The sequence below is a fragment of the Notechis scutatus genome, chromosome Z (genome assembly GCF_049901735.1).
Source record: "Notechis scutatus isolate UNSWTSFEM ecotype Mainland chromosome Z, rNotScu1.2, whole genome shotgun sequence".
NCBI classification, from domain to species: Eukaryota; Metazoa; Chordata; class Lepidosauria; order Squamata; family Elapidae; genus Notechis; species Notechis scutatus.
The window spans coordinates 42487064-42512453 of NC_142025.1; positions in this window are offsets into that span (position 1 = coordinate 42487064).

Genomic DNA, 25390 nt, shown 5'->3' on the forward strand with positions numbered 1-25390 from the left:
TCTACAATATAGTATGTTCATTATTCTCTATCTTTGCTGCTGAGAGAGCAGGAAGCAAATTTGACTTATGTTGAGCCAAAATTTGTATTTTTTAAATAATTTCATTTAAAAACAGAATATTAATAGATAATTCAACCTAGATAGATAGATTGTAAATCACATATTCTATTGCAGAAGATTTTTATGGGGGGTGGGGTAGACATAAAAATTAGTAGGTATTTAGCTACAGCAGCATCTGTGATTTCTGAATAACAAAACACTACTGCAGATCATGACCCAAGCTCTCTCCCCTTTATATATATATATATATCTGTGAAGTTGTAATGCGTGGATTAAAAATTTGTGGGCTTGTTTCATGATGTCATGATGTTACTTCTATCAATCTGATTATCCCCATTACCCTGTCTTCCCTGAAAACCTTACTGTTTAGATACAGGTAATCAAGGGTATCTGTGTGCACTTGATTTTTCATTACAATCCATCCTGAAATCATTACAGTCTATAATGAAACTTTATTCTTTAATTAAAGTCAAGGAGGATTTTTCCCACAATATTTTATTTTTCTAGATAAAAAACAACAGACAAATGGGCAGTTCAATAAGAAAACAAAAACCATGAAAACAGTCATCTTGCAAGCATAAATAAGCCTACAATTATCCTTTCCCCAATGTAAAAATAGTTAACTATATCTTGAGAATGAAATAGAATAAGATAATCAAATAAATTTTGCCATTACACCTTCATGATTGTAGGAGTAAAAAAGAACGATAGATAGATAGATAGATAGATAGATAGATAGATGATAGATAGATAGATGATAGATAGATAGATAGATAGATAGATAGATAGATAGATAGATAGATAGATAACCTTTATTGTCATTTTTTACTATGGGCATATTGGCACACATTAAAAATGAAATTCTGTTGCCTGCTCTCAAAGGTGTATGCATACATAAAACACATATAGACCTGCTATATACATATGTATATACCTACACCCTTACATATAAATATCAATCACTGTCTATCTTGAATACATAGCCAAAAGGGGAAGCTTGACAATTCACAAGGTTGATACTGTATGGAACAAAACTCTGACTGAATCTGGATGTTCTGCTTCAGATACTATGAAGCCTCCTTCCATAAATCATGGTATTTATACATTGTATAGGCTGAATTGTCTATAGTATTCATATAGTTCGTAGAGTAAGGGATTAGATTTTTGGGAACTATTGTTAATCTTAGATTTTAAAGTTACCTGTCATAGTATCTATGTTACCTGCAGCTGGAACACCTATCTATTCATCTATCCTGTTTAGCTAGGTCATCCTTTTTGAGTTAGTAAAGAGCAAAAAGAGAAATTATAGTATCAGTAATAACCGCAATTGCTTGCCATATTTTATTCAACAAAAATCTTTAATAACACTGTCTACCTGTAAATATTAATACTATTAATAAAGTATACTGCCCAGAGTCTCCTGTGAGTTGGATGATCATATGAATTTGTTCAACCAACCAACCAACCAACCAACCAACCAACCAACCAACCAACCAACCAGCCAACCAACCAATGGAATGGTCATTTTATGGTTAGAAAGAATCAGTTTCTATTATATTATTTTTTCTGTGTTTTATTTGCAGCTATTATAAAAATATGGTGAAGTACAGATGATACCATAAATATATCTATATTTGTTCAGTGAGATTAGAATGTCTGAAGACAAAAATGTAAGCTGGGTTTGATATTAAAACAGTGTACCTTTTCATTCTCAACAGTTCTTACTCCAGTGAAGACTATTAATTCATTTGAATTTATGGGCTTTACCAGGCATTGAATACTAATCACAAATCTGTTGAAGAAATTATCTTTTGTGAAAGATACAAAATGCTGACCAGCCATCATTACAAAGATGGCAGCAACAATATGATCCTACAGGGGAAAAAATAGAGACTGTAAATGTTGCAAATGATGAACTCCATTCATAAAATAACCAATCCCTAGAAGAAATTTGGTGTTCCCCAAATAAAAAATTGGGTGAAGAACTTGAAGAGTATTTGCACACAGCTGGATGTTACACTGGATAAGAATTTAAGTACCATGATTGCCATGTTACTTATATCAAAGCTCAGTTTCACCTCCATTCTCTTTTTTCTAGTAACATTCCTTATTACCATCACACTCCTAAGTTACAAGATTATGACTGTGAAATGGAGTAGAATTAAATGTACTAAATTATTAAATCCCGCAATGATTTTTTGAACCAGTGGATAGCTCTTCTAAGGTCTAGTTTACATAGTAAAATCATTCCATAATAAATGCTTCTTGATCTTCATCAGTGATATGACTGACTAGATAATATAATGTATAATTTATTTAGCAGAACTGGAAACATTTAGCCAAAAGTTCCACAAATCCAAGAGCTCAGGAAAAAAACCCACCCATGTCAAAATGCCTACAAGAATGCTGTCAGTGTGACAACACCTCAACATTTTACATGCTATTGACAAAACATAATATGGTATAGGAGACATAATATTTGGATTATTATAAACACAGGATGTAACTTCATATGGATACAGTTTATGAAGTTTTGTTATACTAACATAGTCAAGCATTTGCAATTGCCCAGCTACTTTAGGCTGCTGGAAGTATACTTCTTTCTGTCTAGTCATTGGGTATTGTTTTGCAACAGTGGAAAGTACTGACCAGGAATTATGTCGTCTCTTGATATATGCATGAGTGAAGCGCTTGTCTGCAGGGAGGTGTGTAACTTCTGCATGACAAGCAACATTTTCTCCAGTCAGCCAATGGAGAAATCCCAGGACGAGATAGCATTTTGACTTCTGGAGGAAGTGAGAATCCTAGTGTCATGACAAGGTGGGCGTTTCCATTCATGAGAAGAGGTTGTACCTTGCAGTTCCAGAGAAAGTCCTGAAACAGTGCAACTGCAGTATTTACCCTACAATAGGTTTGAGTGAATTAACTTACAAAAGGGTTGTATTGTCAAGATAGCTAGAAGCTTTGAATGGAGGCACAAGAGCAATGTTGAACTCACATACATAGTTCCTGCATTTGGAGATGGCCTTAGGCTCTTGATTTACTGTCTGATTACTGTGTGTTTTTTAATGATGCAGTGCATTTCTTAACTAAAATCAAAAAGACAAGCAGTCTTCATTAAAGTAGCAGTGGAAAGCTTCTGAGTCATTTTACTGATTGGGGCCTTAAATATTGATAACACTTAAAGACCATAAGGAATAAGTGATAAGAATGTGCATCACAACACTGTGAAGAAAAAGCTATGTACTTACTCCAGATGTTGAATTGTAATTCCTTACATGTGGATTTTACAGCATGAGATTACCATGTGCACGTTGTTATGTGGACACAGTTTTGGTTTGCTCTAGATGTAAAGGTCTGGACTTCTGCCTCCAAAGTTCAACCTTAAATATGTCCTGACTCAGAGACTCAGTTGTAGGAGAGAAAGCAGTGACATTAGGAGGGGCGCAATGTGGAAATATAAAGTATACAAAGCAGTATTTCAAGCATAAGAACTCTAATGATCAGAGAAAGAGATTTCTGAAAAACCCAAAAAGATATAAGAGATATAAGAGGGAGAAATTAATAGATGATTTAGCAAAGAAAAAATTAACATAAATGTTATAAAAACCCCTGCCTTGATAATAGATATAGGAAGAAAAATGCAGAAGAGGAAAGTAATCTAATATAGCTTGAATGTTTTAGGTTGAAATAATCCTTCCCTTGATTCCTGAAAAAATGATATTTTTACTGATCTTTTTCTGAACCTGGATATATAACAAGAGGGGAAAAAACTGTCCCTAGATAATAGATTTTAGCAAGCTGATAGTAGGAAACTAGTTCTGTAGTCTAAACAATTATTTTAAAAAGCACATGAACTTATTCACTTTCAGCAAGTAATAAGCTTGTTAATAGAACAAAATACCTTACAACTTAGCATTTCTAATATTTAACAACTCTTTAAAATGTATAACACTTCTTATACAATATTTTCTAAATATAATAGCGATAATTTTGTTTTTCACTTCGGAAAGAACACAGTAAAGAAATGGAAACATCTCCAGATAAAGATTTATGAACTGCTTTCAAATCTCATGAGTTCAGTCTGTATAATAAATCTGATCTTTTTTTTCCTGACATCATATTGTATTTCACCTTTTCTGATCCATATTGTCAAACAGAGAAATCCATTGCAAGAAATTCATTAGTTAAGGTATTTTGGAAATTATAGTACCTACTGAAAATGAACTGGTACCTAGGGAAGATACAGTACCAGAGCATAAAGAAATGAAAGTGAATGGCACCTTGGAGAAAGTAATTATTTTATCCTTGCTTCTGTGATATTCAGAATAGGAAGTACCAAGAAGGGTGAGATTTCCATATTGAATTTTAAAGGAAGAAAATTTGATAAACCCAGAGGAAATGGCAATCCTGAAGGAGAAAAGTGCTCAGAACGGATGGAAAATTCTACAAAATAAGATCTTGAAAGCACAAGACTCCAAACAGAAAAAAAGACAAATCTTAAAAAATGCAGGGTTCTCTACAATGCTAAAGAGAAAAAGGGACACTTGTGGGTTATCTTCAGCTACCGCTAAACGTAAATGATGAACAAGGATTGTTTCCTGACTAAAGGGTCATCAGATGACTTCTTGAGGTAGCTGTTGTTTAAGCCTATAATATCATTGCCCAACTGAAACTTCTCTTTCCAAAGTTTCAGCCTCGTAGATAATATTTCAATTTCTCTGTGCTTCTCTGGCTTGATTACTTGATTACGTGCCATTCAATTGTCTTTAAGTTGTAGCAACAACACAGATAGTTCCTCTGGATTCAGGGGAAAAACCTGCATCTTTACTATATGAGTAGAGTAAGGGATAGGTTTTCTTTTTGTGTGAGGGAGTGAATTTTGAATTTGAAATGATCAAGTGTACGGATATTTTGGATTCAAGACAATAACATAACTCAGATAAAATATCATCCTGAGTTATTTCATTCTTTTTGGATTTTCTACACACTCCCATGTAGCTGAATATTAACTTAAACGAACAAAACAATACAGGGGGAAAAACCCATATCAGCATAAAATATAGCAAGAAGAACGCATGAGTATTCCATATTGAGCCATGACATCTTAGAAAGTCTTTAGGCAGCCAATTCCCAGAGAAATGGAGCAACCTGATGATGGTGGAAGAAATATAAATGATCAGATCATTTCATGCTCTGTATGCAGAGAAAGAAAGGGCATCCTTTGACAAATGAAAGACCTGGTTGTGTTCATTGTTGCCAGACACTCATCCAATCAGCAAAATTTGTAGGATATGGGAGTTGCAAGAAATTTTGTTTAGCAATAGATGATACTTTTTATGAGAAAAGTAGTAACTGCTCTTTCTATCCAAAACACTGTAAATACAAACTCTATTTGAGGCAATATTTCTATTAGAGCCACTAGAGTTTTCCAAAATAGGTGATAGTTACACACTTTCTAAGGAAAAAAGAAGGAAGAGGTGAGAAAATAAATATTGGGGATGATGTCTGAAGTTACATTCTTAGAGAGAATGGTGGAGCATGTTCAAGCAACCTTACAGATATAGAATTAAGTTACACTATAGACTTTCACTGAAGTTTTCTGGGAGAAGGATCTAGTTCTAGCAGATAATTATTATTATTTTTCCCCAATATCAAATATATATAATCCAGCTGTGAAAATAAAACCTGCTCCTATTCTTTGTGAAGCATATACATTTTTTTGATAGAAAAACAGAAAAGAGAACAACCCTTATAGATAATATATTATATAATATTTATTTTTCAACCCCTGTTTTGTTCTCACCAAAACCCTAAAAGTTAGTAAATTTCATAAGTTTTGTTTCTCCATTTCTAATGAAACACTCTACTGTCTTTGTTATATGAACAAAACGGTGATCAGAATTTTGTTGCTAAGGAAGTGAGTTGTGCTTGATTTTATAGCCTTTTTTGCCATGGTTGTTAACCAAATCACTGAAGTTGTGAAGTGAATTACATGGTTGTTAAATGAATCCAACTTTCCCATTGACTTCTTGTCAGGGGAGGACACAAACGGTGATGACCTCAGGAAGCTGCAATTGTGTTAAATACATGCTGGTTGCCAAATATCAAAATTTTGATCATATGGCCATGGGGATGCTGCAACTGTTATGAGCATCAGCTGTAAGTAACTTTTTTCCCAGTGTTGCTGTAACTTCAAAGAGTCATTAAATGAATGGTTGTAAGATAAGGACTACAACAGTACTTGGAGTCAAACATGACTTGATGCATATAACAATAAATCATTAAATATATTACACATTAGATTTCAAAAGATTATCTCTCAAGGATATTGTCGTTTTAATGGTATTGAGTCTGAAATTATGGAACATATTGAGTTTTAAAAAGATTTTCAGCAGAATATTATCTGACCTATTTTAAAAGCAAAGGCCAGGAAGAGATATTTCTGAATAAGTTAAAATTTGGATAACAAACTTAAACTTACAATGGCAATGGCTAAATTTTTAATCAATGGTTGTAAAAACAAGTAATTTATTAATATATTAAATGTTTTTAATGTTTTATGTAATATATATCAATTTCTTTTATTTGTTTTCTCTTCTAACTTTAAAATTATGTCTGGTTTGTTATTTGGATCCTACAAATAACAATAAATCTAACAGCCAATCTGTATAGCCGTATTGAATTTAAAATGTCCACCCTCTGGCTAATGTACATTATTTCAAATGATCTGGATTATGTAGTCCAAGCAAATTAATATATTGAAATTTATGAAGCCCTGTAAAATGTGGTAAATCTGGGCACTTGTAATTGCAGCTGATGTCACCCATATTGGAATGTTGTCATATATCTACCACCTTATATGCATATTAGCAGAACAGAATAAGGTCTAAAGTGGTATATGCTTTTTAGTAAAGCAACTTCCAGATGGAATTTGCTGCCATAAATTGCTTGTTCAAATATATAGAGAAAAGTGTTGTTTTTTTCCCAGGCATGATATAACTGATGCAAAGCAGTCATCTTAATAATAACGATCAGAATAGAACTGGATGGAACTTTGGAGGTCTTTAATTTCCTGTTCAAGCAGCAAACCATATACCATTTCAGACAAATGGTTGTTCAATCACTTCCTAAAAACCTCCAGCATTGGAGCACTCACAACTCTGGAGGCAAGTTGTTCCACTGATGAATAGTTCTAGTTTGCTTTTCTCCTTGATTAGTTTCCACCCATTGCTTCTTGTCTTACCTTCAGTGTCTTAGAGAATAGGTTGACTTTCTCCTGTCTGTGACAACCCTTAGACACTGGAACATTGCTGTCACTGAAATATTGCATTATTGCATGAACTATGAAGTGATTTGAGCCATGGAATCCTGATATGCCATCAATTCATATATGGGGAAACATATATGATTAAGTAGCTATGTTTGCCATGAGAATTATGAAAGTGGGTATTCCCCCTCCTCATTTTTAGTAAAACAGCATCAGACCACAAAATAAAAGTACTGTATAGCGATCCAAGATAATTTTTATAGATGATCCAGATCACATACATCCTTATTCACTTTTGGGGGAAAATAGTTATATTGTATGCATTTACTGTCCCTATTCTTCATTCTTCTGATTTTTGGTCTTGTTAGCATGAATTTTGAGATTTGACTGCAAAGCATGAACTATTCTGCCATTTACCAGTGAGCAGGAAAAATTCGGCATGTTTGGATGCTAGCAGGCTAGAAAAAATTACCCAAAGTTTTAACGTTATTTTCCTATATTTTACTCAAAACTAAATGTTGCAAAAACACAATAGTTGTAGAGACAATCCAAGGTCCGATGTAAAGTAGTTTTTCATGAAAAATTAGGTTCATGTTTTGTTTTAAACTTTCTCTCATATTGAAAAGGAATCGTGTAAAAAGAGGCAAAAATGGTGAATGGTCAATTATGAATGAAAATGCTTACATTAACTAATAAATTGTGCAGAAGCACTAAATTTTGATTCTGATAATATGCTATGCAAATTTTCAGTTTCATATGCAAATATAACTTGTTCTGTTGAAGAGCTGGGTAATCCACCAGGACTTCATCATTAGCACCATGCTAATAAAACATACATAATTCATAATAAATAAATATTACAAACTAGGTCATAGAACTGTTTTGTTTATTTGCTTATTTGAAAGTAAACTTGCTACCCATTGACAGCTGTGTAGAATGTGACAACAAATGGATGACAGACATGGTAATGAGTAGCATCTGCTTTATTTATGCAGCTACAAATGCTTATATACACATTCATAATCTTTCTTAGGAAAAGGGAGTTCCACACCAAGTATAGAGAAATGCAATCCAGACCCTCCTTTGTGCAAATGAAGCACAGATTTAAGTCTACAACCCAAATTCCCAATTGTTTCCAGTGACTAAAACTCACTGCCTTAATTTGGAATTACAACACTTTAATTAAAGCTACTGTTAAAAGAAATTAATAAATTAGGATTAGAATTATGTTCCTTTGAATTTGGGTCTGCTGTGGGGGACAGCTTGATACTAAATATGAGCATCTGGTGAAAATCTGCGATGAGTTGTCTTCCAAAAATGGAGTGGCATGGCTTAAAAGATCCTCCTATTGTTCCTCTGAAATATTGCTCAATCCACAGATGATCTTGATGATAAGGAAATAAATAAACTGCATTTTTCATAGAAATTCCAACTGAAAGAGGGGATCTGCAATTAATAAATGTTAAAAAAGATAAGATCTTTTAAGTTTTCCTGGTTCACATTTTTACTCATTGTTGCCTTTTTTTTAAAAAAAAATATGATTCTTGCTGTTGATAGATCACATCTTTTAGTCTTTTGAGTTTTAGTCATATGTTTTAGTCTCTTGAGTTGAGTTCCATCTTACTTGACATAGACTTGATGCCCCATCAAAGGGAGTAGGAATGCAGATAGGTTTAGTTGGTATTTGAAAGACTGGCACTACAGGTCTGCGTTGCTGGGAGAGGCCATTGAAAATATACAATCCCCAGATGGGAGTGATTTAGTGAAATTCAAAACAGAGAAGTGAAAAGCTGTCAAATATATCCCTGGCCTCCCTTGGATTTTGTTTGATGTGACTACTCTCTACCTGTCTATTTTCCCCCCTTTATTTCTAAAAGCTTGAATTTTCCAGTGCAAATTGAGGTGGAGAGAGAGTAAAGCAGCAATATTTTATCTGTATCCTTGTATCAATCAATTTTCATGCATTCCAAGGAGAGAATAAATTTGGTTTCCATAGGATTGGGAAATGTGGTTGCTTTCTTCTCTTTTAAAATAATCCTTACAAAATGGCATCTGCTTATCAAGATTAATTCAATCCTCCCTCCCCCATCTTCTTTTCCCAGGAAATTTCTTTTGCTTGCAAAAAAAATATTATGTAGGCCAAGTTGGAAAGGCGAAATAAATAAGAAAGTCCAGAGAAACTTTTTAGAGCATTCAAAATGAAAAACAAACAAACAAACTTTGGGATCATGAATTCATTTCTAGCTCAGAAATTATCTCAACATGTTAAGATAACAGCTTTTGTATTTTTCAGCCAGCATGTCTGCTGGCCATGATGCCGAGGGTTTTAGGGAATTGTAAGGCAAAGTGTAAGGAAGGAACCAAGGAAGGCTGAATTAGATATGCAGTTACTATATACCATTTACACTGCCTAGCTCTGGGTGAAAGGACTTTTCCAGAGTCTCAATTATACTATGAGATATTTTGAGATAGAACTATTAAAGTAGAAGCAAAACATGTACTAAAGAACTAGATGTACTTCCTTTGAAGAGATGTATATCTCACTGGCTTGAGAAACAAATAATGGGAAATTCTTTCAAAGATGATGCAAATCTGTTCCTTCAGTGAGCAGGGAGTTGAACTCAATGGCCTAGATATTGTAAATCTTTCAAATTTTATGTGCTCAGATTATGAATGCAACATACATGCATATATGTGTGTGTGTGTGTGTGTGTGTGTGTATGTAAAATTGCTGTAATAAAAATTGTATATTTCAAAATTATTATTGCTATTATTATTGTTATTAATGGGATTGAACAGAGCAGCTTTAGGCATATAGGACATCCATGGCAAAATTATTTCATCAGTTTGACCCACAATATGAAGATTGTAAATGTATTTTTGCCAGTGCACAGAAACTTGTTGGATATGTGGCGTTTATTTTGCATGCTATAGTTAAACATCAACTAGAGATAAACTGCATAGGGCCTTTGTCCCTTGTTGATATGCCCCTTAAGGGATTATACCATGTTGATGCTTGGCCCTTTCACAGCTCATGTGTCTGGTTCCTGATGGAGGGTGCTAATCAATCCTTCCACATCATGTTTTAAAAGCATGGTCCCTGAAAGACCACAACCCAGGAAGGGAGGGTGTTTGGTATCTTTTCATTTTATGTTGAAAATGGCCTATGTTTCAAAAGTACTAACCCCGTGGTCTCTGCTCAGGGCAATTTTGCTTAGCCTAGTGGAATGTCCTGGAAACTACTGGTAATAACTTCGCCTCCAAGACTGGAACATGTTGAGCAGAGACAGAAAACCTATGAACAACTGATGGCCAGATGCCAGAGTAAACAAGTGTGGTTCCTCGGGTTGTGGTTAGAAATGTCTCCCTTTCAATATGCAGTGCAAATCCTCTGCCAGCATTTGCCATAAAGTTATTACACAAAGCTGTTTTTCCTCTCAGTAAGACAAACCCAGTGAAAGACTGCTTCTCGTCCAGCCTCTTGCTGACTTTAGGCCTCTGATCATCTGTCATGCCAGGAGAAACCTGTGAGCTGTGGTCTCCCTTTCAAGCTGCATTTTTCATTAGACTTTGTGTGTGTGTGTGTGTGTGTGAAGAAAGAGAGTGAAAGAATAGGGAGTAAAAGGAAAAGATTCCACATAGACTGTTCTAATATGTGAACAGCTAATTCTGTTCTCTTTCCAAACCCACACTTTGCTGGCCCATGGCAGAAGTCACAGCCATGGAAAGAATGCCTTGTCTGGAATTAGATCATTGGTCCACCTCTCTCAGACTTGCCCACATCAAAGCTAAGGAACCTGTGGCCCTTCAGGCACTGTTGACATCATCTCCAATGACCTTCACCATTAACCATGTCAGTAGGGTTATTAGTGGTTGAGGCAAGATTTCATCCTCTATATTGATGAGTAAAAGCCAACCCCCTATCTCTTTGGCTTGTTTTTAATGATGAAAAAAGATCATCGTGATGATAATGATGATGACGATGGCGACGATGACTATAATATTTTCAGGGAATTTGGCAGAGATATTTTCCAGTTCCAGAATCTTGTCCTCCTAAATCTAGAAGATCTCCAAGGTCCCTTCCAACTCTGTTATTCTATTATGTTCTGTTCTGTTCTAAATTCTAAACTGTTTTTAAAGTACCGGGACATTTCCGCTGAATTCTGATGCTTTCTCACTCACTCCCATCTTGTCTTGTCTTGTCTTGTCTTGTCTTGTCTTGTCTTGTCTTGTCTTGTCTTGTCTTGTCTTGTCTTGTCTTCCCTGCTCTGCTCTGCTCTGCCCTGCCCTGTTTTCCCTCACTTTCTCTCCCTCCCCTCCCTTCCCCAATCATCTCCTACAGCAGGGTCCCCAACCACCGGTCCATGGACCGTACCGGTCCGTGGGTCATTTGGGACCGGTCGCCTACTTTGCTTCGGGCGCCATCTTGTTCTGACGTGCTGGATCGAGCGCTGGTTTTGACGCCGCCCTCAGCCTCGCTCGACCAAAAACATCAACCCACGCCGTGCGTGGCTAGAGAAAAGGGAACGTGGTAGCCGTGGAGAAGCTGCTCTCCCTAAGAAGGAGGCTCCTGATTCGCCGGGCTTACGCCAGGAGTTCTGCGAGGCTCTGGTGAAGGGAGGCTACACTGCTGCCGATTACCTCGATCCCAGCCTGCACGAACTCCCTCACCCTCTTTGGAAGCGGCCGGCGACCTGGTCAAGGCTCACGAGAAGCTCTTCTTCAATCGCCTCACCGACACGCGGCTACAGGCCACGCAGGTGAGCGGCAGGAAATGGGAGCTGGGCAGCCACAGACCAGCTGTCTCTCCGTCTGACGGCCTTGGCAGAATCTCTGCCTCCCAGCACGCTTGTTCCTCCACCCGCAGGCTTCCCCAGCCCCTTGCCAAGTGGGTTTTCCACCCCAGCCCAGCAGGGCCCTCACTGCCTTCCCCGCCTGGCCGGCCGGGCTCCTGGCAACCGGCTGCCTCGTGCCGAGAAGCACGCTGCCAGGCGGGGCCACGCGCGCAGGGCAACACACCACCGCCTCGGCCCTGGCGAGGAAAGCAGCGGGCGCCCCGGGCGGCGGCCTCGGCCCCGCCACCAGGGAAGCGGCTGCCCAGCTCCAGAGCTGATCAACACCTGACCGGCTGGAAAGAAGGGTGTGTAGTGTTGGTGTTGTGTGTGTGTGTGATTTCTTGGCACGCAGCGTGGGGTCTCTTTTGGCCGGTCCCAATTTTTTTTTCAGAGGGGAATATCATGCCTGTATTAACCATGATTATTAAATCCAATCCAACTTTGATTATAATTAGATTAAGTCATAACTAGCTTTTCAATGAGTGGAATATATAATAAAATAAAATAAAATAAAATAAAATAAAATAAAATAAAATAAAATAAAATTAAAATAAAATAAAATAAAATAAAATAAAATAAAAATAAAATAAAATAAAATAAAATAAAATAAAATAAAATAAAATAAAATAAAATAAAATAAATAAAATAAAATAAAATAAAATAAAATAAAATAAAATAAAATAAAATAAAATAATAAAATAAAATATAATAAAATAATAAAATAATAAAATAATAAAATAATAAAATAAAATAATAAAATAAAATAAAATAAAATAAAATAAAATAAAATAAAATAATAAATAAAATAAAATAAAATAAAATAATAAAATAAAATAATAAATAAATAAAAAACCCTAACCGGTCCTTGAAAAAGTGTTTCTGCGTGAAACCGGTCCCTGGTACAAGAAAGGTTGGGGACCACTGTCCTACAGGATACCACAGATACGCTGATAGAAGATATAGAAATGTATTGCAGCAGGGAGGGATGAAATTAAGAATGCACTTGTAATTATTCTAGAACCCTGAAGTCCATCAAACAAAGATAAATGTGAAATTACAAATAGAGCGAATTATGTAATATATTCTGACAGATATGTGTGTACATATTTATTTACAAATATGTAAATAAATAGTGATTGTTCATAATTCAGAAGTTCTGATAAATGAATTTGGAATGGAAATCTTTTTTCTCATTGCTCTTATTAAATAATTAAAAACAAGAACCTCCTGCTGGCTCATTACAAATCATCCATCCACAAAATAGTCAATTCATTCTATGTTCCTTCATTTGTGTATCGTAACCTAGAATCAGGCTGTTTGCATTTTATATTATTCTGAAAACCCACAATTTGTATCCTATATTTAGAACAAAAAAGTAGCTCTCACTGAATAACTATGCTATAGTAAAAACTATGAGTTGGATTTTGTGTCATTCCTTTCAGTTTTTTATACATATGGATAATTAATCATAACTAAAATTCCATTCATTTCAATGTGAATGATGTAATTTTTGTCTGGTTGCAAACCCACCAATTAAACTAATCACAAGTCACCCCAAACCTTTAACAGCTGTTGGAGAGTTGATAAAAGGACAGTTCATATGTTGTTAAAAGGCTAAAGGAATTTACATCTCATTTGTTTATTTTTAGAGGCAATAAATCTCTGGTATCTAAATGCTAGTATTAAACTATGGGAGATGGGTGCTATTATGATGTTTTAACATCAGTTTTGATATTCCAATGTTTGTGGTGGAAGCATTTTCTCCTAACTATACACAATAAATTAGGCCACTCATTTGAATTGTGGCCCTTGAATACTCTTCAAAACATGTAGATCTAAGTCGAAAAGGTGTTTTAAAACTTTAGTATAAATAACATTGAACTTTGTATCAAGATGTAAGGAAACTTCCCTATTGGTATTCTATACCAGCTGAAAACAGCTCTAACCTTGTGTTCCCATGACATTGGGAAACTGCTCATGTACTTTTGTCTCAAAGGTGGTGTATTTGAATGTGGTGAGATTCATTTTTTTTTACTACCGGTTCTGTGGGCATAGTTTGTTGGGCGTGGCAGGGGAAGGATACTGTAAAATCTCCAGTCAGAGGTGGGATTTGCTGGTTCTCTGAACTACTCAAAATTTCCGCTATCGTTCTGCAGAACTGGTCAGAACCTGCTAAATACTACTTCTTGCGGCACTGCCTTTAATCTCACCAAATAACCTGGTTTTAGGTAAATTAAATACATTTCTACTTTAAAGTTTTGAAGAACAAAAACTGAAACACAATGATTAGATGGCAGCAAAGAGATATAACAGCTGCAACTCAGATCTGCAGCAGAACATTGATATTTTAAATTTTGTTTTCTTTTTCTGTTTCCTCAAGAATAAAGCTCTTAAGACTGAATATTTCTTTCAGTGCTACAAAACAGTTCAGCGATATTGATCTCATTCTGCTTTATTTAGAGCCAGTTTGTTTTAATGCATATGGCACCAGGCTACAAAGTGTGAGACTGTGAGTTCTAGTCCTGCCTTAGCCATGAAAGCCAGCTGGGTGATCTTTGGCCCATCAATCTTTCTCAGCCCAGACCAACTCACAAGGTAGTTGCTGTGGGGAAAAAGAAGAAGAAAAAGGTGTGTTGATATGTTTGCTGCCTTGAGTTATCCGTAAAAATAATAAAGATGGAGTATAAACACAAAAAACAAATTTAGGGCCATAATCTGCAACAAATTTTCTAATGTCTTCAGTTCATATTTCTTTTATAATAGATTAGACTATAGAAACTATAATCATAGATTCGAAGTCTTGTGGAAGTTTTGTGGAAGCAGTTCTCTGATTCAATCTGTTCCTAAATTTATAAAATGTCATGCAATTCTAATCTGAATAGGTAAGAAATCCTCTCTCTTCTTCTATTGATTACATTAGGGACATGCAATTCATTGGAACCTATGCTTTATACAGCCTCCCCCTCCACCCCAATACTGCTGTGGAAGTTCAGAGGCAAGTTCTGATTTGTTTAACAAATCTTTTGAACAATTCTAGTCCTCTCCACAAACCAAACATTTTAATCCTGCACTTATGTAATTGTGTCACTGACATGCTGCCAGTGACTCAAAGTGGCCGATTAAAAGCAGGAACAGTGATCAACTGCAGTAGAATTGCTTATTCCTGGATTATATCACATGTAATTCTAAAGCCATCATAGTAAAGATCAACTGACATTCTTTTACAGCAGGAGTGTCAAACTTGCAGTATCAAGGGACATATAGGGACTTTTCCCCTATTCGTTAAACTGGGCGAGGGCATGGCCAGTGAATTCCGCAGGGCAGGAATTTGACAGTCCTATTTTACAGGGTGTGCATTAAACCAATAACTTCAGCACTTTTGACAGCTGATATATTTATGTCAGAATCAGCAAGAATCTAGTTCTCATGTTATCTCCCCCCACACCAAGAAACAGGTTTTGCATTTATTTCTAGAATTTTAGTGATATTATCTAGAACAACTGGAGCCATCTCAGGGGTGGGTTTCTACCGGTTCTGTCTACCTCTGTAGAACCGGTAGCTCTGAAGAGCAGCAGACATAGAACTGGTTCTATGTCTGCTGATGTTTTTGCCCACATGCTCACCCGGGCTCTTACCTGACCTTTATTTCCTGATTTTTCAACTTCAGCTGCCATGCGAGGCACAGCTGCAGTTAAAAAAGCAGGAAAGGAGGGCTGTTTCAAAGACTGCTTCTCTACAAGCAGCGTGCTGATGACGATTTACAGGTGCCCAGTTGCAGCAACTTCGTAAATCACCGAACCGATAGTTAACCCTGTTGTATCCCACCCCTGAGCCACCTGTATTCTTACTTCATCTCTGCTTTATTTTAGAGTACTACAAATCCTTCCTGTAACTGCAGGCCCCAGGCTTCCATATAAATATCTCAGTGTCTACTGTTTATGCTGCCTTTTGGTTAATAAAACCTCTTAATAAACACGAACAATTTTATTCTTTCTGTGCCCAGCGGATATAATAATCTCTACCATATCTTTTGGAAGAAAACCTGCAATAAATGTGCATTTCTCTTCTGATTTAAGAAAGAGAATAGGCTGACATGTATTCTGAATGTACTATCCCAACAGGATGATAGCAAATTACACAGAAAAGTAAAAGCTCTATGTCATTTTAATCCCCTCTCATAAGGAATATTAGAGCTGCCTCCTCTTAAGCCTCCCTTTGAAATCATCATTTTGGCACTGCAGGTCATTGGGAGACCATTTGATGACAGATGCAATTACTCATGATTCTTTATATGCATATCTCACGAAATCATTTAATATTCTTTCTTGATGCTTAAAAAGATAATCAAGAATACGAACAGGTTTTTTTTCTGGTTGCTATTCCTTCTGTTGGATTGGTTTCTCCTTTCTTTTCTTCCTCCCTTAAAGATATGGATATTGCCTTGTAATGACATATTGGTGCAAACACCAAGAACATTAAGGAACAGGCTTTATGTTTTTATGTACTCCTGAAATATGACAATAAGTATATAGTTCCACACAGATAATATGAACAGTGGTTAGAGTGCAGTACTGCAGGCTACTTCTGCTGAGTGCCAGCTGCCTATAGTTCGGCAGTTCAATCTCACCCTTCCATCCTTCCGAGGTCGGTAAAATGATTACTGGGGGCAATATACTGACTAGAGAGGGATGTAAAGCACTGTGAAGCAGTATATAAGTCTAAGTGCTATTGCTATTATTGGAGTCAAAATGTCCTCATTATGAGATATGTATTTATTTAGTAATTAATCAAATTAATAAAGTCACCCACCTCTCCAAAAAGGGAGTCTTGGTTATGAACAACAATAAAAGACACAGATAGTATAAAACTGATAAAAATCTAAAAGCTGCAGTACTGCAATGAATATTATAAAAAAAAATGTTAATCCTAGCAAAGGGATAAAAATGATAACCCTATTCTCCCAATTGGAAGAAATCTCTGGTTCCTTGAGAATCTCAGGCCAGGTCATGTAACCAAGTTTTGATGGTTTTATGAAAAATTAAAATGGATGGGGCCAATAAAATTTCAGGAGAAGGATGGTTCAAAAAGTGGATGCCATATGGCACAGAAGGCATGTCTCTTGGGATCCACCAAAGATAAGTCCTTAATCAACAGCACCTTAACCAGAATATTAGGTAGGTACCATGACAAGCTCTCCATGTATAAATAAGACCAGGGTATTGCCATCTTCTAAAGTCCAGATAAGTTGGATTACAGTCCCTATAACCCCCAATTAGCCACTGGATGACTAAGCATTTTAATACATGTGAAGGACTCTCTTAGGGGAGTTGAATATATAATAAGAAGTGGATATTCTACACAAACATTATATATTTATATAATTTTTTATATATCTGTATAGCTTTTCAATGTAAGTCACATATATAGTAGCTGATGTATAACAATCAGACATGCATAACTTGAGGTCATAGTACCACATATGTCTCTTCTCCCAAAAATCTTCAGTTGTAACCAACCTGTAATTGTGAATATATAACATAGTTAATTCACATGTAAATGAAATGATGCAAAAGTTAAATTTTCATCTGGCTACACCATTTTTTTCCAAATAGAACCCATGACACATGGCTGACACACAATCCATCAGTCAGGCAGAGATTTGGGGCTTTACATCTCATGGATAAAACATGAAATGTTTTAGATTTCTACTTGCTATGTTCTGCTCGATTGGTGTTTCTAATATCTTCTGTCTGTTTTGTAGTGTTTTTTTGTCTTGATTGGCTGGCAACATTGTGCTTCCTGTATTGGAGGCTTTTAGTGCGGCTTGGCTCCGAGTAAATGGATGGCTATCATTTGTTAGGAAGCATTTTTGTGTTCATCCAGGTGGGTACTTATTCTTCTATTGGTCTGTCCAATGTATGTGGCTGGGCATGATGCACAGGGGACTTCATATATGCCTTGGTTTTCCAGGTCAATTTTATCTTTGGGGTTTCTAAGGATGGCTGCTATTTTTCTGTCTGTTTTGAAGGCAGTCTTGATGTGATGCCTGTGTAGTATCTTACTGATTTTGTCTGTAGTACCTCTTATGTAGGGCAGGACAGCTGTTCCATAGGTCTGTTCATCTTCTAGGTCTCCATTATGTCTCAGTGTGTTTTTGTGGATCAAGCCAGTGATTTTGCTTTTGTGGAAGCCGTTGGCTGTCAGTACTTTAGTTAGGGTGCATAGTTCAGTCTTTATGTGTGTCTTGTCTGCCAGGCATTTGGTTCTAGCAATTAGTGTTTTGGCCACAGAGTTTATCTGTGCTGGGTGGTGGTGGGATTGGGCATTGAGGTAGCGGTTGGTGTGTGTTTTCTTCTAGTATATGGTGTGTCCTAGTGTGCCATCTGTTTTTTTGTAGATTAGTACATCTAGGAATGGTAGTTGTTTGTTTGTTTCCGTTTCCATGGTGAACTTGATTTTGGGTGTGTGCTGTTTAGGTGTGTTAGGAAATTGTTTAGGTTTTCTTGTCCATGGGGCCAAATCACAAATGTGTCATCGATGTATCTTAACCATAGTTTGGGTTTGTGGGTGGCATTAGCCAAGGCTCTGGATTCGAATTCTTACATGAACAGGTTTGCAATGATGGGTGACAGTGGTGATCCCATAGGGCTCCTTCAACTTGCTTGTATCTTTGTCCTTTGTATATGAAATATGTGTTGGTTAAGCAGTGTTCTGCTAGTCCCATGAGGTGTTTAGCTGGTTGGTATTTATTTTTGATGATTTCAAGAGTTTCTTTTATCAGGACTTGAGTGAATAGTGAAACCACGTCAAAACTTACAAGCAGATCTTCTTGTTCCACGTGTAGATATTTGATCATTTCCAAGAAGTGGTATGAGTTTTGTACATGTGAAGCTGCTGTTTCAGCATGGGGCTGTAGCTGTTTTGCTAAGTGTTTAGCAAGGTTTTGTAGTGGTGCTCCTCTGGAGCTGACTATGGGTCTGAGAGGTATGCCTTCTTTGTGTATTTTTGGGAGGCCATATAGTTTGGGGCATCTGGAAAGATTTTCTCTTGGGTTGATCGTCTGTTGGATCTCTTTGCTCATGTGGCTGGTTATAATTTTCTTCTTGGTTAATTTTTCCAGATATGTGGTTGGGTCTGTGTTTATGGGTTTGTATGTGGAGTCTTGGAATAGGTCTGTCAATTTTGTTTCGTAGTCTTTTCTATCCATTAGTACTGTGGCATTCCCTTTGTCTGCTGGAAGTATGATTATACTGCTATCCTTTTTTAGGGCTTGCAGCGCTTTTAGTTCTTCTTTGTGCAAGTTGCTTTTGGGTGGTTTGCTTGTGCATAGGATGTTAGTAACTTGGTGTCTTATTCTATCAGCTTCATCTGTATTTAATTTAGTTAGGCTGGATTCTATTGCACATATGATGGATTCTGTGGTGATTTTTTTGGGTGCTATAGCATAATTGAATCCTTTGGTTAGGACATCTGTTTCTGTTTTGGTGAGTTCTCTGTTGGAAACGTTATATACTAATTGTTTCAGGTATTGTTGTCAGACAAAAGTCTGACTCACAGATGAACACAATACAGAAGCCCGATGATGGCAGATGAGATTCTGCCGAAACGTTGCTACAACTTTAAAAGCACAACTATAATGACATGGGAAAATACCCGAACAAAGCTGAATACCATATATATACATATACATATACATATACATATACATATACATATACATATACATATACATATACATATACATATACATATGCCTGATGATGGCAGATGAGATTCTGCCGAAACGTTGCTACAACTTTAAAAGCACAACTATAATGACGTGGGAAAATACTCGAACAAAGCTGAACACCATACATGTAAGTACCCGCGAAAACTTAAGAATATATATATATATATGGATCTTTGGTTATTCGGGTTTTCTCCTGCGTAGATTGGAAGTATCTGAGCAACGTTTCGATGAAGTCTCCTAGATACGTTGCCTAGATACTTCAATCTTGCGGGGAAAACTCAAATAACCAAAGATCCCATACAAATACCATGCGAGAACCTCAGAATATATACATATATATATATACACACACACACACCATACACATACACACACACACACCATGGAGATAGACAGAGGCAGAGAGATAGAGACTTCCAATGTACCTCCATACAGATACAAATATATAATCAGGTAATATTTTACTTTAATTTAAATATAATATAACCAATATCTAATATCTAGTGCATACAATATGACTACAGTCTTAAAACAAATCCAATTATCCAATAATTAATTCAAAAATATTTAGTGATCATTATCAAATAAGATTTTAAAATTAATCTGTAGTTTAAAAATAAACCTAAACAAAATCTTAAAATAACCAGAATACTCAATTTCAATGTTTCCATCAATTCATTTTTCTAAATCCATTTTTTGTTATTAATTTTGTTTCATCTCTGTAAATTATATTACCTTGCTCATATAATTCTTTAAAAATCTCATATTTTCTCCATTCTATTCATCATAACAAAAAAAATTCTTAATCTCAATTATATATCAAACTTTACATTCTTATATATTTAAAAATACACTTCATCAGAAACTGCATTCCTTAAATCTACATGCTTACCAATAATCTAAATTAATATAATCTCATATTACATATTTAATTTTAAAACAGTAACAATTAAAAGAATATCAATCACCAAGTTATTAATCATCAAGAATCTTCCAGCCACTATCTGAATCCTGACACTTCAGTTGCATCCTTGCCTGCTTGCTATCTCTGGTGCTAGTCAGTTAGCATTTATTTATTTGTTTGTTTGTTTATTTAGCCACCCACTCACTGTCAGTGACACAGGGCAGCTTACAAAAATAAAAACCCAACATACATATGATAAAAACAATAACCCTTCTGATCACAAACAGTTCCACAGCTCAGAACTGGTTATGGTTCTTACTTCCCCTTGTCAATGCCAAGGTTGGTAAAGATATTTATTTAGCAATGTTGGCAGTGTTACTTGCTTACTTAATTACTTACTTACTTACTTATTCAAATTTAGAGGCTGTCCATCTCACTCAAAGAGTGACCTTCTTTCAGCTGGCTGTCATTCTATTTGGGGATGAGCTTCTACTACTGCTGGTTGTGCAAAAAGCAAATGAGCTTCACAGATAATAGAAATAACTTTTGTATCATTGTAAAACAGGATGGGGAACCTCTGGTTCTGCAAAGGTGCTCCACTTAAAACTATGTAATGAAACAGTAGTAGTGCTTTCAAGTTAAAAGAAGCCAGGAATAATTTTTCTTAGGAAATCCATATACACATTCCTGGATGCTTCTGCTTTCTTCAACATCTCCAATTTGATTTTTATCTCTCCATCATTTATACTTTATTTAATAAGTGTTTCTTTTGTTTTTGATGTATTTCTTCTTTTAACTGAAGTCTAGGTATGCTGTAAAGAAAGAAATTTACTAGGGAAGGGAAAAATGAGAAGGGAATGGGTACAAAGACATAGGACAAGACTATGTTATGGTAAACCTGGAGGACATTAGGTTGTAGTTGGTTCAGTCCTTCTGGCATTAACATGGAAAAGACCTCGGCCCCAGCAGCTGTTAATCAGAGATATATAGCCTAAAGTAAGACCATATATTGGTAGATAAAATTGCAAACATATGAAACACATAGGTGGAGTGCCCTCTGTAGGTAAATAATATTGGATGTAAGAAATTTATCAATAAAAATTATGGGTCCCCTTTATCATTAAGGGAAGAAGTAATTAAACATCTTTTTGTAACTGTGTCAGATCTTAGCCACAAAAGTGAGGGAAAAGATATGGAAAGAGGAGGGGAAGCAGGAGGAGGGGGGAAGAAGAAGAAATCTAACAAATGTTTCAGTTTTGCCTTCTGCCAATGTTTTCAGAGTCATCTTTTTTTTTCCGCTCAAATCTTCTGAAGTAGACATTTGCTAAAAGGAGATTGAAAGTGGATTCCGTCACCCTTTCTTATATTCTCTTTATGTCCTTAGGAAGATTGCTTTTTAAAATGAAGATTGTTTTTTAAAATGATTTTTTATGGTTATTATTAATATTGCTTATTTTCCTGATCCATTTGAAGAAGGATGCCCAGTAGCCTCCAAATCCAAATTCTGTTTGAATATGCCAAATTGTGGGCTGTCAGTTGGGGTGCTGAGCTATCAAAGAGAATAAGAGAGATTATTTTGTCCCAATAGTTGATGGCATTGGCTACATTCTTCTCTCTCTCTCAATATCTCTCCTTGCTGCCCATTTCCTGCATTTTTTGGGTGGCAGGCAATTGAAGTCTATTTATTTTTCTTAAAATGCACACACATGTGCACACACACACATACACTTAATCTCTGTATAACCATCAATACCGCCATCTCCTTTCTTATTTTTTAGAGATGTAACAGAAGTTACAAGTAAGAGGTAGCACAATTTCCTTTTTCCCCCTGTCTGTTCTGATATATGAAGGAATAGGAGGGGATCTGGACACTGTCAGGGTGTTGTACTGCATATCTCAAAGTGACTTTGTTATAGAAAAGGAGTTTAATCTCACTTCCTCCTCCTCCCCCTCCTAGTGTAACCTTGTTTTCCACATTACATTTCCACATTAAAAGGCAATCATGTCTTTCAAACCAGAATGATTGTATCTGGCAAGGGGCTGGGGTAGGGGGGAATCAGAACTCCCAAGTGTGCTGACTGATGCTTGTTTTTCACTAAAACAAAATCAACTTTCCAAATAAATCATCTCCAGCAACATTATATGCCCCAAATCTTATAATCCTATTATATATGTTTTTATACCCGGGGGGTCGGCGGGGGGGCTTTTTTCATTGCCACTGGGTTGACACAGTTGGCCGCTTTTCAATGGGGAAGAAAGAGGAAGTCAATTGACAGAGTAGCCAAAACAGGCAGTCAGAGGCCCACCTTTTGCCTTGCCAGGACCTGTGGTTAAAGAGCTCCTAATGACTATTGTAAGCCCTTAAATATAATCATCTGTGCTTCACCTTCATCTAGTATGCTGTCTGTGTAACATGTTTATATGTTCAGACAGCAACTTGAGAGATTCAACAAATAAGACTGTGAGAAGAACTGGAAGGCCGCTAGGCTGCCATGTCTCTTTCCGTGAATGAGGCCTCTATCAAAATTAGAGGAAGATGCCAATGTGCTCAGGGAAAGAGTGCCCAGAATTAACCTCAGCAACATTTCCTTGCCAGAAGTGGAAATGATGTGGTAATATCAAAAAGCAAATTGACTTACATATAATTCTATATTTCTCTTCATGTATTTTTATTGGAAAAAGGACAGGAAGGCTAAATCTTGCAAGTCTTTTTTCTGGCATGGTCTTGCAAACCCTTAGACATCTGAGTACTCTCGGTAAGAATCTGCACACAAATAAGAACTACTAAGGGTTTGCAGAGGAATTGTATTTTGTCCTTTATAGAAACAAAATACTCCCTGAACTCACTAAGTAAGGTACAGACATAGATTGTATATCAAATTAAGCCATTGGGGCAAATTTCCAGTGCTTTATATGAAAAATCAGAGAAGGTCTGAATGCAGCAGAACAATAGTTATACAATCAGTGAACTAATTCCAAAAGGGATTTCTTATATACCATAGGAAAATATTTGGTAAATTGAATCAGAAGTCAAAATCCGAACCCTTGTGTGCTAAACAAGATTCCAAAGACAAGACTATAAACAAGGTCACAGTAAACAACAAAGGATCAGTGTATCTGTGAAGTCTATCAGACTGTGGGCAAAAAGTAATCCATTCCATAAGCTTATATTTGAAAGGCTTTGCTTCTAACAAAGATTAATAAATAATAAATGTTAATAAATAATAAAAGCTATAAGTATCTATTACTCGCCACTGATAGTTATGTTCAGTCTCTGCTTTCTGATATTTAACCAGAAAGCAATACTGATCATGTGAGTATATTCTAGTGAGGCTAAATCCATGAATTGTTGGCAAATGGGATTAATTCCAGCCCAGTACCTAAATTTATTCCTGGGTCATCCAGTGCATAGGGTCACCTGATCCATTTTCTTCTTCTGAAGATGGAAGCAGAATGCTAAGAAAAAGCCCTTGTAAGACTCAACCCATCTAAAGAAGAGGGGTCCTCAAAGACCCTTGGGTCTAGAATCCAAAAATAAAGAAATTATTACTTTACTGCTTCTGAGTGACTCATTGACATTTAGAAAGGTTATAATGCTCACTAACTTTCCATTCTCTTCTTTTGTCTTTTTCAGAATAAATTTCTAATTCAGGGAAAAATAAACCTTAGGAATTTTCATATTAGGAATTTCACTTCCAGGAGCCACAGTGGACATACTCCAACAATCTCTTTGAAAAACTTCCTATTAGGAGATTTCAGAACATTTTAAATATGAAAATAGATGTGTAAAAACATTTTGATCCTCAATTTGTGTGTAGTGGAACCCTAAAAAATTGTGCAGATCAAATTTGGCTATTTTATTTCTGAATTACAGTGGTATGATCTCAGAATACTTGGAAAGTTCCTACAATTGGTTGCTGGGAGCCACAGACATCCTCATTACCACATGTTTTCCATCTCTGTTCTAGACCTTCAGGTTCTAAAGAATAAAACTTTATTGAAAAACATAACTTCCAATAATGCTCAATTATTTGAGGAAAATTACCATATCCTATAACATATTTTTCCATCTAGAGAAACAGTATGACACCTCTTGATTTTAAAACAACAGTAATACACGATTTCAAGATTTGAAAGAGCAAACATGAATTCGTTTTATAATTAGAAGTAGTATAAGAATTATGGAAGACAATTCAAGCATAGGATGCATTTTCCAGAGATGGGATATAGGAGAGAGATAATAGCCCCAATTCCAAGGCAAAGCAAACTTTCTTGTGGTTACGGGATTTTATGATCTTGGACCTGGATTTTAAAGTAAGATTAAAATTCTTATACCTTTTCTTCTTTATGATTAATTATTGAAAGGCCCTATTACAGTCTCATCAGTTGAGATCAATGCAGAAGTGTGATAAGAGAAAGTGCTTTCTGCACCTGTTCCAAGAACACATAGGACAGAGGAAAGGCAGGTCAGCCAGATTACTCATAAGCAAGCCTCATCCCTCTTGATGGGCTGCACCAGAAGGTGGCTATTTAGCACAGCAACAGATGGAGATGTTGCTGGGATCAATATGTTTGTTTCCTTGCTGTGTGTT